The sequence below is a fragment of the Lutra lutra genome, chromosome 10, assembly GCF_902655055.1.
Source record: "Lutra lutra chromosome 10, mLutLut1.2, whole genome shotgun sequence".
In the NCBI taxonomy this organism is placed as follows: Eukaryota; Metazoa; Chordata; class Mammalia; order Carnivora; family Mustelidae; genus Lutra; species Lutra lutra.
This window is the reverse complement of record NC_062287.1, coordinates 61137184-61151627: the sequence shown is the minus strand read 5'-3', so window position 1 is coordinate 61151627 and position 14444 is coordinate 61137184. Positions and strand designations below refer to the sequence as shown.

Below are 14444 nucleotides of genomic sequence, written 5' to 3'. Positions count from 1 at the left end.
GAGACAGTATCTAATATCACAGATATAATCCTGAAGAAAGAATATAGAGCAGAAATTGAAAGGGGAATATATAAGAATGCAGGCTCTTAAGATTTTGTTCAGAATTTTCCTCCAGCTCTTTATTTTTGTGAGACAATTTATTGAATGTCTTTTCTGCCTCTGCAGGACAACTCCATAATCTGTATCCTGGAGAACTCACAAGTAGGCATTGCATCAATATCCTCTTTTGCCCTTTGGTATCTGGTTGGGTTAAAAATTATAGGAAAGTACCATCTGAGAGAGTAGGGCAGGAATAAAGTCAGGATATTCTGGTTTCCACCTGCTCTCTCCTTACAGGTAACCTGTCAGTCATCATGGGATGAGTGATTCCTTCAAAATAAATCCGAGTTCCTCTCAGGTAGCCTTCTTCATAATGCTCTCTGAGTCTCTAGATTCCAGGAACTACTTCTTGTCTTCAGGCCAAGAAACTGTAAATATCCCTCACCTGTACTATCTTTATTATTCCTTGTGGTTTCCCCACAGTGTGACTAACATTTGTTGTAATAAAAGGGGCCTAGCCCGAGTTTGCCAACTATTTTTTCCTAAACTCTAACAATATAGCCAATAAGCAGCCCTATATTTTCCTGAAGATTCATCTATTTAAACTTAATTTCACTTTATATAATAATACACAGTACATAATACATAACATATGATATTTAACATATATGTATATATAATTATATATATAATATTTACATATAATTATACATATATAATTATATATATAATTTTATTGGTCTTATTGTTTAACTTTTGAGATAAGCAATTATTCCTTGGAACTCCAATTTCTCAAAGACTTTAAAATACTCAAATATGTCTCAAAGTAGCTAATTTTGTAGTTGGTGGAAAAGACTAAGACATACTTCACAAAAGATTTAAAAATGGTCAGTAAGTGCTGGTTATATGAACAACATTATTAATCGTGGGAAAAGGGAAGACTGAGACCCTAGGAGATACTGATTCTCACTCCCTAGAGTAGCTAAATTTCAAAAGACCAAAAGACCAAAAGGTGAGAATGTGTAGCATTTGGAACTCTCATATTTGTTGGTAAAAGTATAAAAATCACAAAGCACTGAGGAACACTGTTGGGAATTTTCTTAAAGCTTGGCATGTGGAATATGGAAGGGTCTCTAAGCATTTGGAATTTTTTTGGAATTTTGTTTTGTTTTATTTTTGGATTTTTTTTTTTTTTGAGGGGGGACCAAGATACTATCAAAGCTCTGTCTAAATATCATGAGTTTTGGATTAAAAACCACTTAGTAGGTCAACGTTGGAACAGATTTGAGAAGATAGTGCATCTGGATTAAATTTCATGAATGTTTAGCTCTTTAGGTGTAACTGATTTATGTCTGCTCTTAGGATGCTGATAGATAACAGAGTTAGAGACAAGAAGCACTAATATTCAATGAGCTAGACTGGTTTCTACATTCTGTAAAGTACCCAGGAAGCATAAGGATTCCTGAGGAGGAGTGTCTGGGAGGGCAGAAGAGGTTTATAGAAAACAGCAATGTTGAGGGAAATTGGAAGGGGAGGTGAACCATGAGAGACTATGGACTCTGAAAAATAATCTGAGGGTTTTGAAGGGGCGAGGGGTGGGAGGTTGGGGGATCCAGGTGGTGGGTATTGTAGAGGGCACAGATTGCATGGAGCACTGGTTGTGGTGCAAAAATAATGAATACTGTTACACTGAAAAAAAATTAAAAAAAAAAAAGAAAACAACAATGTCTTGGAGCATTAATCTAATAAAATAAAATTAAATGTGGAGTTGTAATTTTCTCATTTCCTCAATTATTTTTTTTCTTTTGTATGTTTTTTCCTCTTAGGTCATAAATATTTGCTATTAACTAGCCTGTGTGTAAATGTGGTTAATGCTTGCAGACACTAGTAAATGTATGCCATATTTAACACAAACATAAGCATGTTTATAGACACATATACACACAGCTTCATACACAAACCAATTCTCAAACTGCATACAGATTATTCCCAAGACACTGAGTCTATGCTCCAGGTCCAGCACAGCATTACTTTGACACAGATCACAAGAATGAGAAGGGAAGTTAGAAATTCGGTGCACTGAGACTGGATGAAAAAATGTATGCAGGGACTACCCTACATTGTATGTAGTGCCTGGACAAATATTTTTGTGGGGTTCCTGAATATATTAACAGTTTGACTACAAATGTGTTATAAAAGTCATGGATCTATGTGATTAATAATTTAACAGTGAAGATTTAGGATAATGGGTAGAGAATTAATTATATACTTGTAGTTGTCCAATCATTGTACATGAAGATTCTTTGTAGTTTCCAGGTTATTTCTTCTTTCTCTTCAGTTCCATGAACTATCCATTTTTTTTTTTTTGAATTCTCAAACAGGCCATGTCTTGCCATTTCATATCTCCTGCCACAGAGAGAAGGTACTAACACTGTTATTACTTATAATGCCATGTTCTTCAGAACAACGTAGATTATCTTGCCTCTAGCATTTCCAAATTCCATTTATTTAATGCTGATTGCACCACTACTCCAGATGCTGCATCATACATTGTACTACTTATGAAGAGCAGCTTCCAGTGACTCTCTTTAAGGTTCTAGACAGTGATCTTTTTTTTTTTTAAGATTTTATTTATTTATTTGACAGAGAGAGATCACAAGTAGATGGAGAGGCAGGCAGAGAGAGAGAGAGAGGAGAGAGAGGGAAGCAGGCTCCCTGCTGAGCAGAGAGCCTGATGTGGGACTCGATCCCAGGACCCTGAGATCATGACCTGAGCCGAAGGCAGCGGCTTAACCCACTGAGCCACCCAGGCGCCCCTAGACAGTGATCTTTTTCAATTCTGATCACATTGCTCCCTTTCACACAGTGTTACCAGCTTGGAGTATAGGTGAGGTACATGGGCAGAATGAGAAGAGCACTCTCTTTAATACAAGGAATGCACCTACCTCATCTGACATTACTTAACATTAACTCAGGAAAGCATGTCATCATATTAGTTGGAGATAAAATAAGACATAGATTGAAAGTACCTGGTGACATTGTAGAACAGTGGTCAGTGGTCTCAAAAGCCACTGGAGTAGGTAGATGCAACCACCTCTGAAGGAATACCTGATGAGTGGTGTGGAGCTTGTGGAGGGGGTGGGATGATCAATCTGGTTACCAATGCCAAGGTAGGGGAGGCAGTGAGGTAGAGGATATCTGCTGCTCCCACTGCCACGCTTGGGTGCTGTAGCTATGAGGCAGCAGGATAAGTTGAACACAGATGGGTGGGAGTCAGTGAGCAGCTTTAACATGTAGCTCAAGCCTAAGGTTCAAGAGAGGACCATTGGTTAAACCAGAGGCCTGAACTCCTATGTCTGACATAAGTGATGAGTGAGTGTCACATCCAATCAATATGGCAGCACTATTGTGGTGGCTCCATCTCATGAACTTCCATGAGAGCAAAAACTTTTTTCCAGAAAAATCTTACCTGCTCATCACCAAGCCGCTCTACTGAAACCAAGTCTGAGCCATGAGATCTCAGGACAACCCCAAAGATGTGGGTCACAGAGCTCCTTAGGGCAAATGACTGATTTTACAAGCTGGTGAGTATAGGAAAAAGAGAGTCATAGAATTCTCTAAAGAGGAGAATTCAGGACTGGGTCCAAATGTGCTTTGTCTAGGCTCAGGGCACCCTGCCCAAACAGTATTGCTGTTCCTAGCCAGTCCCATGTGTAAGGGCCTGCCCTCCCAGAGGAACTGGCTTGTGGACCCTGGATGTAGGGGCGGGGTTGGCTGGGTGGAGAAGTCCAATTGGTGGGGCACGCATATATCCACTGGGGTAAATTGGGATTCAATTGGCCGCCTGTGTAGGGGTGGGGCTCAACCACCCCCATAAAGGTTGGTCTGCGAGGCTGTCTAGGGGAGAAGAAGGGGAGCTGTCAGAGGAAGAAGAAGGAAGAATAAGAAGCGGAAGGAGAAGAGTCGGCAGGAGCAGCAGCAGCAGAAGAGTCAGCAGGAGCAGCAGCAGCAGAAGAGTCGGCGGGAGCAAAAGAAGAGCTGTAACAGCTCTTCTAAGAGCTATAGGGGCTGTAACAGCTCTTGTAAGAGCTGTAAGCGCCGCTGGCGGTCCCGCTGCCTGCAGCCCGAGCCGCCGGCAACCCAGATGCCGGCGGTTCTGCCACTGGCGGTCCCGAGCCGCCAGCGGTCCCGATGCCTGCGGCCCTGAGCCGCCTGTGGTCAAGATGCCAGTGGTCAAGATGCCGGCCTTTCCACCGCCAGCGTCCCAGAGCCGCCAGCGATCCTGACGCCTGCGGGCCCAAGCCGCCAGAGGTTGAGCCGCCAGCAGTGGAGATGCCAGCGGTCAAGACGCCAGTGGTCCCGATGCCAGCAGTCCTGTCACCTGCGGCCCCGAGATGCCAGCGGCCCGAGATGCCAGCGGCCCCGAGATGCCAGCGGTCCTGACGCCAGCAATCCCGGGCTGCCAGCGGCCCCCGAGACGCCTGCAGCACCGAGATGCCAGCGGCCCCAACACCAGCGGCCCCACCCACACACCGCAACTCTAGGCAGCGGCGCTGTGGGGAACGGCCTAGAAGCCAGCAACCTCTCCGTGAACCCTGAGCTACTGCCTCACCGGAGCTGTGTCATTCTGGGGAGTGGCTTCGTGTGGGAAGAGGCTTCTTCGGTGAGCGGCCCTGCGGGAGCAGCATCATCAGGTAAGAGGCTTCCTCCAGAGCGGCCTTGCCGGAGCAGCCTTGTCAGAGTGGCGTCATGGAGAGCAGAGTCTGTGTCATCAGTGTTGTCCTCCTCATCATCGTCGCTGTCATCATCGCCTCTTCGTCATTGGGAGCGGCCTCATCCTGGAAGCAGCTTCTTCCAGAGTGGCCTCTTCTTGGGAGCGGCCCTGTCCAGGGAGCGACCTCACCAGCAGCGGCCTTCTTGGGAGTGGCCTCTTCTTGGGAGTGGCTCCAACCGGGGAGTGGCCTCATCTGCAGAGCAGCCTCGTCCGGAGCGGCCTTCTTGGGAGTGTCCTTGTCGGAATCATTGTCGTCATCTTTTCGTAAGAGACATCCCTGACCGGTCAGTTTGATTTTTGATGCTTGGCGTGAAATAAAGCTTTGTTTGATTTTCGCTTTATATCAGTCTCATTCCTTTGATCACGAACCCTAACACCATGTACCAGAAGCGGACTTAGAAAATTTTGAGGAAGCTACTCCAAAGCAGAGAGGTGCCCTGGGAAGGAAGCCTAAGACATGGCTTCTGCTGAGTGAGGTCTAAGTAGTGTGCTTTGATCCATCTCAGGGCCAGCATTATTGTAAACCCCAATCCACACTGTGTACACTATTACTTTTATACTGAATTTTCCCAATATCATATATAGATTTAACCAGAATGTTACTTTAACATTCCTTTCATATGATTGACAGAAGAAAAAGCTCTGTCTTTAGTGAGCTTATATGTGATACAGATATGGATGAGCAGGAAACTGACCAATCTTTACCACTCACCACCAATGGACCACACAGGTGAGGACTGTACCAATTTCAGTCACTCTGTTAACTTTTCTACTTGCTCCTGCACTTAGAGTTTCTGTAGTCACCTCTTTCTCATCACTAATACCAATCCTAGGCTACTTGCTCTCTCTCCCACTTTCCTAGATATCTCCACATGGAACCAATAGTGGAGCCTCCCATATATACACACATAAAATGTATTCAACTTAATTGTCTTAAAAGACTAAGAGTTTGTGGTCAAAGAGATATGTATATATCAGTGATATACTCTTGTTACATCAGAATGATGCTAAAAGTACATTTATTTTATGTACACAAGTTCCTGTTTTTCTTTGGACCTTGGTTTTCTTATTTGTAAAATAAAAGAGAAAGATTGGGAGAATTTTAGTGACTTTCCAACATTAAAATACTTTGTTCCCACAAAATTTTAGGGCCATGAGATAGGGTAAAAAAAAAAACCTAAACAAACAAACAAACCACTTATTCATGCTCCCAGGATGAAGGAAATTTCATAGGGTGCTATAGAATGCAAGAATTTTGCTATGCCAATGTCAAATCTCAGGCCGAGAGCGGCCCAGAGTCAGAGAAATTGACCAACTTACAGAAATAGAAATAGGTATTGTTGCTGTCCTTGTATTCTTGCCTATATCTGCATGATTTTCTGATATTCCACCCTGATATGCTTTTGAGTATTTCACTTACTGTCATGAAAAACTAGAGAATGGTTCTAAAAAAAAAGGATATGATGAAAACTTCTGATTTCTTAGGAAGAGTGCCACAGTCAGTCACAAATTAAAGCTCAGTGCTCCTTTGATCTAGTTTGAAGCAAACCACATTCTTTATAACTACAGTTTAGAAATGGAACTATGTAGAGGAAATCTACAGGATTAATAAATTATACTGAGATTGTTCTGAACTTGATATTAACACTGCTTTTGTGCTTAACCAAGGAATGATTCTGATTTCTATTTCCAAATTTTCTGAAATCTTGTATATCTGAAGGTAAATTATATACCATACAAGGTAAATATTAGGTAGAATTCAATTGGAACTAGACACAGAACATATACAATTATTGACATCTAACATGACTTAGTGTCAAGTGAGAAAATATCATGTATCCTTGATCCTAAGCTGTAGTCTCACACATTCTTCAAGTCACAGATACTTAGTTTGCTGGAGAAACAGTGACGATGAGATAGAAAGAGATAAAGAGAGAGGGAGGGAAGGCAGGAGGAAGAGGGAGGGAGAAAGAGTGAGGGAGGGAGGAAGGGAGGAAGGGATGGAGATGGGAGGAATCAGATTAGAAAGAAGAAAGGGAGCAAGAATAACAGCAAGAACAAGAAAGGGAGTATTTAAATGCAAATGAGTTATGACTCTGGAGAAGGAAGACAAAGCTTGAGGATTAATATGCAGAATATACATCTATGGAACAGATGTTCTAATTCAAAAATTGTCACTCAGCCATGGCTTGCACTTTATTTTCTTCATCTACAGAATGACATTGTTGGATCAGTGTCCCTTCAGGGTCTAAGCTTAGCTAAAGAGAAGACACAGAGCAATGGGGAGAGTTCTCACCCTTTCCCATCAGGCATTCTACTCCCAAAACACTGCTGCCTCCAGGACACCTTCCTTTTCCATCAGCGCTTTCCCTTTGTCCAGTTACATGGGGTGGGTGAGCAGAGTGGGCAGCAAAGGTGGCTTTGCCTTATCTGCCAACTCTAAAGGAATTCCAGTAACAAATAAAAATCTGGCTACTACTACCTACTCTAAAGAAAATCTAAAACAGAGGTGAGATTATTAAAATGTGGGTGGTATGTGCCTGTGTTTTCCAAGTGTTGGCACAGAACTCTTATTTCTGTACAAATATCTTCACAACCCTCTCTCAGATCTGCTTGGTCCTGACTCCATAGATGACTGGGTTCAGGGCAGGTGGGACAACCACATATAGATTAGCCAAAAGGATGTGGATATAGCGGGGAATGTTTCAACCAAAACAATGCGTCATAAAAGAAAAAAATGCTGGTGTGTAAAAGCACAGCATGACACAGACATGAGAACCACAGGTATTGAGAGCCTTTAGTCGGGCGTCCCGAGAAGGAAGGCGGAAAACAGCTTGAAGGATAAGCACATAGGAGGAGGCAATCAGGATCACATCCACAATGATGCTGGAAATCACCATGAGCCCATAGATAATGCTGACCTTGATGGGTGCACAGGCCAACCGGGCAAGACCCATGTGCTCACGTACGTATGAGCACATACGTATGAGAGATGATGTGATGCCCACAGAAGGGCAGCCTCAGGATGAGAAACACGAACGGAGTCACCAGAATTAAGTTTCTTCCAACAACAACACAGGCCAGGATGCCAATGGTTTTATGCGTGAGGATCATGGTGTACTGTTGCAGATGGCAACAAAGCGGTCATAAGCCATGGCCACCAGGAGAACAGTCTCCATGCCTGTGAACATGTGGATAAAGACACATTTGAGCAAGGCAGCCCCCAAAGCTGATCTCTTGGAGCTTGAACCAGAAGATCCCCAGCATTTTGGGGATGGTGGATGCGGACAGACCCAGATCGATCATAGACAACATGGCCAGGAAGTAGAACACGGGCTGGTGGAGACTGTGTTCAGTCTTGATCACAAAAAGAATGGTGATGTTCCCCATGAGGGCAATCAGGTACATGATACAGAATGGGAAAGCAATCCGGATGTGGACAGTTTCCAGTCCTGGGATTCCTAGCAGGTGAAAGAAGGGGGGATGGAACTGGGTGTCATTGGTGGAAGTCATGCTTCTAGCAAGTGTCACTGAATTCCTGTCAAAGTGTAGGGATCTTATTCTCTTTATGGTCTTTTTCTTATCAACGTCCCAAGAAATGAAAAGAACTTTAATTTGTATGCTAGAGGCAAGGGCAGAAGAGGTTGGTTACAAACATTAGACAGTCTCTTCTTTCCAGAGGGTAACTGAATAAAGTAGTGCTCTTTATACACATTATTATTCTGAGATTCATTACAGGGGCTATTAAGTGTGCCTTTAGGTTTTGTAATAATGTGAGATCTTTGAAGGAACTGACAGTATTTCACATTATAGTCTATACTTACTGTTTTGGTATTCTTTTCTATTTTTTTAAAAAAAATTTATTTATTTTTTTAATATCTTTTCAATGTTCCAGAATTCATTGTTTATGTACCACACCCAGTGCTCCATGCAATTTGTGCCCTCCATAATACCCACCACCAGGCTCACCAAAACTCCCACCGCCCTCCCCTCCAAAACCCTCAGATTGTTTGTCAGAGTCCACAGTCTCTCATGGTTTGTCTCCATTTCTTTTCCAAATAGTCCATTGTTTACTTTTGGGAAATTGCTATACAAATTTTTAAAGAATCCAAAGTCAAACGAAAATGGCTGACTTATACCACTGTCTGTCTTTTGATCTAATATAAATGTAAGGATTTGCCTCATGGATCTCATACAGTCACATGACATAAGGGAGGTTAATCAGATGACCTTTTAATTTTCCTCATTCTATCTTTACTCTGAGACCTTTGTTGTTTTTGATGCTTTCTAATCTTATGGAAAAACTTGGTTTCCCACCCCATACCTCCAGACTCCAGTTTATTCTGCCCTGATATTCTTCTAATAAATTGCCTTTTGCTTATCAGTTAGATTATGTTCATCTTCCTTAAAACATATAACATGAATAATGACCATACAGAATTACACATTATGGGGCGCCTGGGTGGCTCAGTGGGTTAAGCCGCTGCCTTCGGCTCAGGTCATGATCTCGGAGTCCTGGGATCGAGCCCCGCATCCGGCTCTCTGCTCAGCGGGGAGCCTGATTCCTCCTCTCTCTCTGCCTGCCTCTCTGCCTGCTTGTGATCTCTCTGTCAAATAAATAAATAAAATCTTAAAAAAAAAAAAAAAGAATTACACATTGTCCTGAAATTTTGCCTAGCTTCTTGTATGAATAGATCAAATAACTAACAAATTTCAATAACTCAGAAATGAAGGTGTTGTGAATGATTCTTCCCTGATCCCTAAAATGAATAAAGAAAAATTATTTTCTTTTAAGTTTTGTGTTGTGAGTATATTTTACAATTCTGATGCATCCAGTATAACATGACATTATGTATTTACCTATTCTCTACCAATAGAAATGTTATTGCTTTGGGGCAAAGAAGCAGGGGATATTCATTTTAATATTCCTAACACTGACTTAGGAAGGTATGGTTCCCAGTTTACAATTTAGCTGTTGAATAGCTAAATTGGGATTGTGTGTGTGTGTGTGTGTGTGTGTGCGCGCGCGTGCACGCGCGCGCACACAAGCAAGTGAGAGAGAGAGAGAGACAGAGTTAGTTATTAAAACTAATTCATCTCATGTATGTGGTTGCATATACCGTTGCTGGCTAGTTATTGCAGAGTAGTAACACCCAGGCAAGCAAGTTAATAGTCTCCCATTCTATGTGAGAAAGAGGAGCCTTTCTTGTCCCCAAAGAAGCTGGAGATAAAATTGATCATGTATAGGGAGAAAACAATGTTTACCAGTGTTGAGCGGTCGATACAAGGCTGAGAACCAGAGAGCAAATGGTTGCTGGAGCTTAGAAGAATCTGAGGAAGCAGCTAAGGAGGACACAACAGATTTACAGTTTGCAGTCAGCCCCATCTTCAGGGCAGCTGCTTTACAAGGACTTCCAGCTGAGGAGGAGTTTTCCAGGGGAGTGCAGAGGGAACTCTTTCTGACAGCAGAGTTCAAATTCAAGAGGACATCTACCCTCTCACAGTTTTGGTCAGAAAGCTTGACTTCCTTCTGCTGCAGCTGTGTGCCACAAATAATGGCAAATAGTGTAGGGCCAATAAGGTCAAGGATCATTCCTGGAGGGGAAGACAGTAAGTTCATCTTTTTCTAGATGTGCACATTGACAAAGAGCCCAGACCAAGAGTCCACTTTAAAAGCTTAATTGATACTAGTTAGAGATCTTTCTGTTTTAGTGCCCACCAACTCTCAATTTATTGAAGTTGTGTTTTTTATTTTAACCTGCTGGCTCCTTTTCCATTGCCTCTAATACTAGAATATTATAGATGATTTATATGGGCTTCAGATTCATTCAAATATGTCTTGAAGTCTTGCTATGTCATCTACTAACTGAGGCTCCTTGGACAAATTACTTTTTAGTCAGTTTTATTTTCTGTAAAATTGGGTGAATAAATTCTATCTAATGCTATTTGTTTTAGACACATATAAGACCAATGCATGTAAAGGACTAGCTCATAGGATATATTCAGTAAATTGTAGTTATTTAAACTACTAGTCTTTCCCCAAATTTTATTTTTCTTTTAACTCTAAACAGCTAAAAATGTTACCTATTAGTGCAAATAACTTACTTGATCGTAAAAAGTTTATTATTTATAAATAACTCATGGTGGCTATAAGGTGAAATGAAGGAAGTATGGAGGGAGGGATGACACAGAATATCCCAAAGTGAATGAGTAGGATGGGGCTTCACATTTCAACATATTTTCTAGAACTCTATAGAAGCACACATAAACCAATACAGTTCAGTTTGAAAGCAAACTGTTTTCTTTCTCATTCTTACAGAGTTGTCAAACTGGGTGGAATTAAGAGTTGATGGGTGTGGGTACCTTCTTTCAGGCACTGTCATGAATGGGCCACTTGGCAGAAAACATTGGATATGGCTGAGCTAGCAGATGTATTGGGCTCTAATAAAAAAGGCTTGGGTATGTTGCCATAAAGTAGTGGGCCCACGAGGTGGCCATGTTAGAACTGACAATCTCTAAAGCAGGATATGTGGGAGAAAAAATAAGATAATAATGCAGAGCAAATGTATAATGCCTACATCATTTCATTTGGATGTGACATCAGTCACACTTCCACATCTAACCTCAAGCATAAGATAGCGGCCTGCAATAGCTTCCTTCTGCTTTGGATGAACCACAGCAAGCCTAGTTGCTTTGTCTGTTTCCCTACCAACAATTGGCTAATCAGAGCAGTCTTCATTTCTTTGGTGATAGCAGATGATGTTATGCTACTGTAAAACTATCTGTGGCTTTCTAGCTGTGAGGAGTATACTATGTGAGCTATATGTGTGTGAGTGAGAGAGACAGAGACAGAGAGAGAAATCCTGCATATTACCTGTTGGCATATCTCTGTGCTCAAACTCTGATGTCTGTTCCAATCCCATGTGCTCTGTTGTGTTCTTTTGTGAAGAGAATGGACAATGAGGCTTTGGAGAACTCCTAAGCAGAGGAGAGGCCATTGTCCTCTCTGTCCTCATTTACCTTTTCTCCTCCTCACTGTAGGATCTCATCTCCCCTGTCCATGTATCCTTACCTTTCTAATATTTCCTCTCCCAGCCCTTGCTTGGAGCAGTATCACAGCATGAGCCCATGTGATTACACATGGTGATGGGAGCCCCTTCAAGCCTCCGGGTCCCAAGACCATCCTGTCACATGGAGAGAATCTTTATAATGAAGAGGACATCCCTAATTCTAGGCATGATCCAGAATCCCCGAGAGTCCTCTGGGCATAAATTTGGGCTCATGGGTCATTAAGCCCATCTCTTTGTTCCTCCCTACTGCTTCTGCAGAGACAGATCACCAGACCAGATATAACTCCTAGCTCAGGGGAGATTATGTCTCCTGAGATGTTAGGAAGGGAAATATCCTGAAGGGGAGTCTGTATGGGGAATGAAATTGATTCTGCTCCCTTCAGAAGCCATGAAAATACTAAGTTTTACACCATTAAGTCTTCAAAGTGTGTCTTCTTAGGAAACTGCCACTAGTGACACTTCTGCTTTGTTTAATATAATAAATGTGTGAATCCTGCTGAAGTTTGGGGTCATGACTGTGGTTTCAAAAGATGAGGACCCCTAAAATAAATATATTAGCAGAAACTCTATTTTATTTAAACAGTGTTTGTACCTGTCAATAATAGTATCAACTCTCTTCCAAGTCAACAAGAGTTCCTTTACAACCTCTAACTAATTGTAAACAGTCTTTGGAGAGGGGATTTCATGTGTTTTAGCTCTTTTGGCAGAAGGTGAAGGAAACTCTTACATTCTCCTGAGAAAACAGACTCTAGCTAAAGATCAAAGTCTAGTTTACTTGGAGTCTCCTGCCCTGGATGATGATAGAGTAGACCTGCTAGTACCATAGGCCATAACGCAGAATTTTCCTGAGTCCAGACAGGAAGACTGGAGGACAATTGAATACATTAGAAAACCAGTTTCTTATCTTCTAAGTTCAGATAATTTTCAGTGGTTAAGAAAGAGAAGAAAATATCTGTGGTCCAAAAGAATTCTGGTTGGATCTGCTGCTATGTTCTCCTTTGCATTTCCTCTCTTTTTGATGAATGAAAACCTTACTCCCTAGCCTCTCTCTGGTCACTCCTTCATGGTATCCATCCTCCCTACTGTATCAACATTTATCTTTACAAATCAAATCTAATTTTTACTTAATATTTCTTTTTATGCCCTCTGTGGATCCATTATATACTCTGGGCTTTATTTTTTTTTATTTATGTATTTTTTTTTAAAGATTTTATTTATTTATTTGACAGAGAGAAATCACAAGTAAGCAGAGAGGCAGGCAGAGAGAGAGGAGGAAGCAGGCTCCCTGCTGAGCAGAAAGCCCGATGTGGGGCTCGAACCCAGGACCTGGGATCATGACCTGAGCCGAAGGCAGCGGCTTAACCCACCGAGCCACCCAGGCGCCCCTACTCTGGGCTTTAAATGATAAATTATGAACACCACTATTGGGAAAGTCCTTCAGTGAATGTCCACACACCCTTTAATTCTACTTCATGACTCTCCAAACCATTACACCATCTTTGGTGATCAAAAGTCCTACTTAGGAAATAAGCTGCTGCTCATTTCCACTTTCCTTTGGCTTTCTCCCCAATTCCCATGCCCTCTATGATGACCTTCTTTAAAAATCATCCAGATACCATCTCTAGGTCTCTTATTTTTATATCATTGTGTACTGCTATTATAACATACTCATTTTTTCCTTGGGTTTTAGTGTTTCCTACCTTTCCTAATTTTTTCCAATTTTTTATTGTAGTAGAATATATGTGACATAAAATTTACTATCTCAACCATTTTTAAGTGTACAGTTCAGTACATTTATATCATTGCACATTCATAACCACCATTTATCTCTAGAACTTTTTCATTTGCAAAGATTAAAACTCTGTATTCATTCAACAATGACTCCCCCATAGCCCCCTCACCCTTTCCCCTGGCAACTACCATTCTACTTTTAATTTTTTTATCTCTCCTTTTACCCCAACCCCATTCTACTTTCTGTTACTGTGAGTTTGGCCTTTTTAAAAAAATTGCATATAAATCTGAGATCATGCAGCATTTGTCTTTATATGACTGTCATAGTTCACTTTAGCATGATGTCCTCAGGTTCATCTGTGTTCTTTCAATGGCAGGATTACCTTCTTTTTTTTTAATTTCTTTTTTTTAATTTAAATTTTAGTTAATATACAGTGCAATATTTGCTTCAGGAGTAGAATTAAGAGGTCCTTCTTTTTTAAAGCTAGGTAAGATTCCATGTAAGATTTAGTTTCATACTAGAAACTGACCAGAGAGATTCCATGGTTAAGTCAAGGGGTATTTGGTACCTCATTACTTCAAGGGATAAAGAATATGAAACTACTACATGTAAAATTAATTGGATGATTATAAGAACTTGTGGACATGTTAGTTCTTATTGTTTCTCTTCTACTGTTACCTCAATATTAACTCATTTCACTGAGATTGCATGATCATCATTAGTAATATACTTTAAAAACATTTGTTTTGTATATTAAATTAACAAAAATCACTGGGAATAGCATAGAATTGGGGGAAATGATTAGTATGGTAACTCCTGGAGTAAAATT

General features: G+C 41.3%; 1 pseudogene; it reads right to left on the bottom strand.

Moving 5' to 3' along the window:
* Nucleotides 1-7383: 7383 nt before the first annotated feature.
* LOC125078861 (olfactory receptor 52E4-like) lies at nt 7384-8326 on the bottom strand (annotated as a pseudogene).
* Between the last annotated feature and the right edge of the window lie 6118 nt (nt 8327-14444).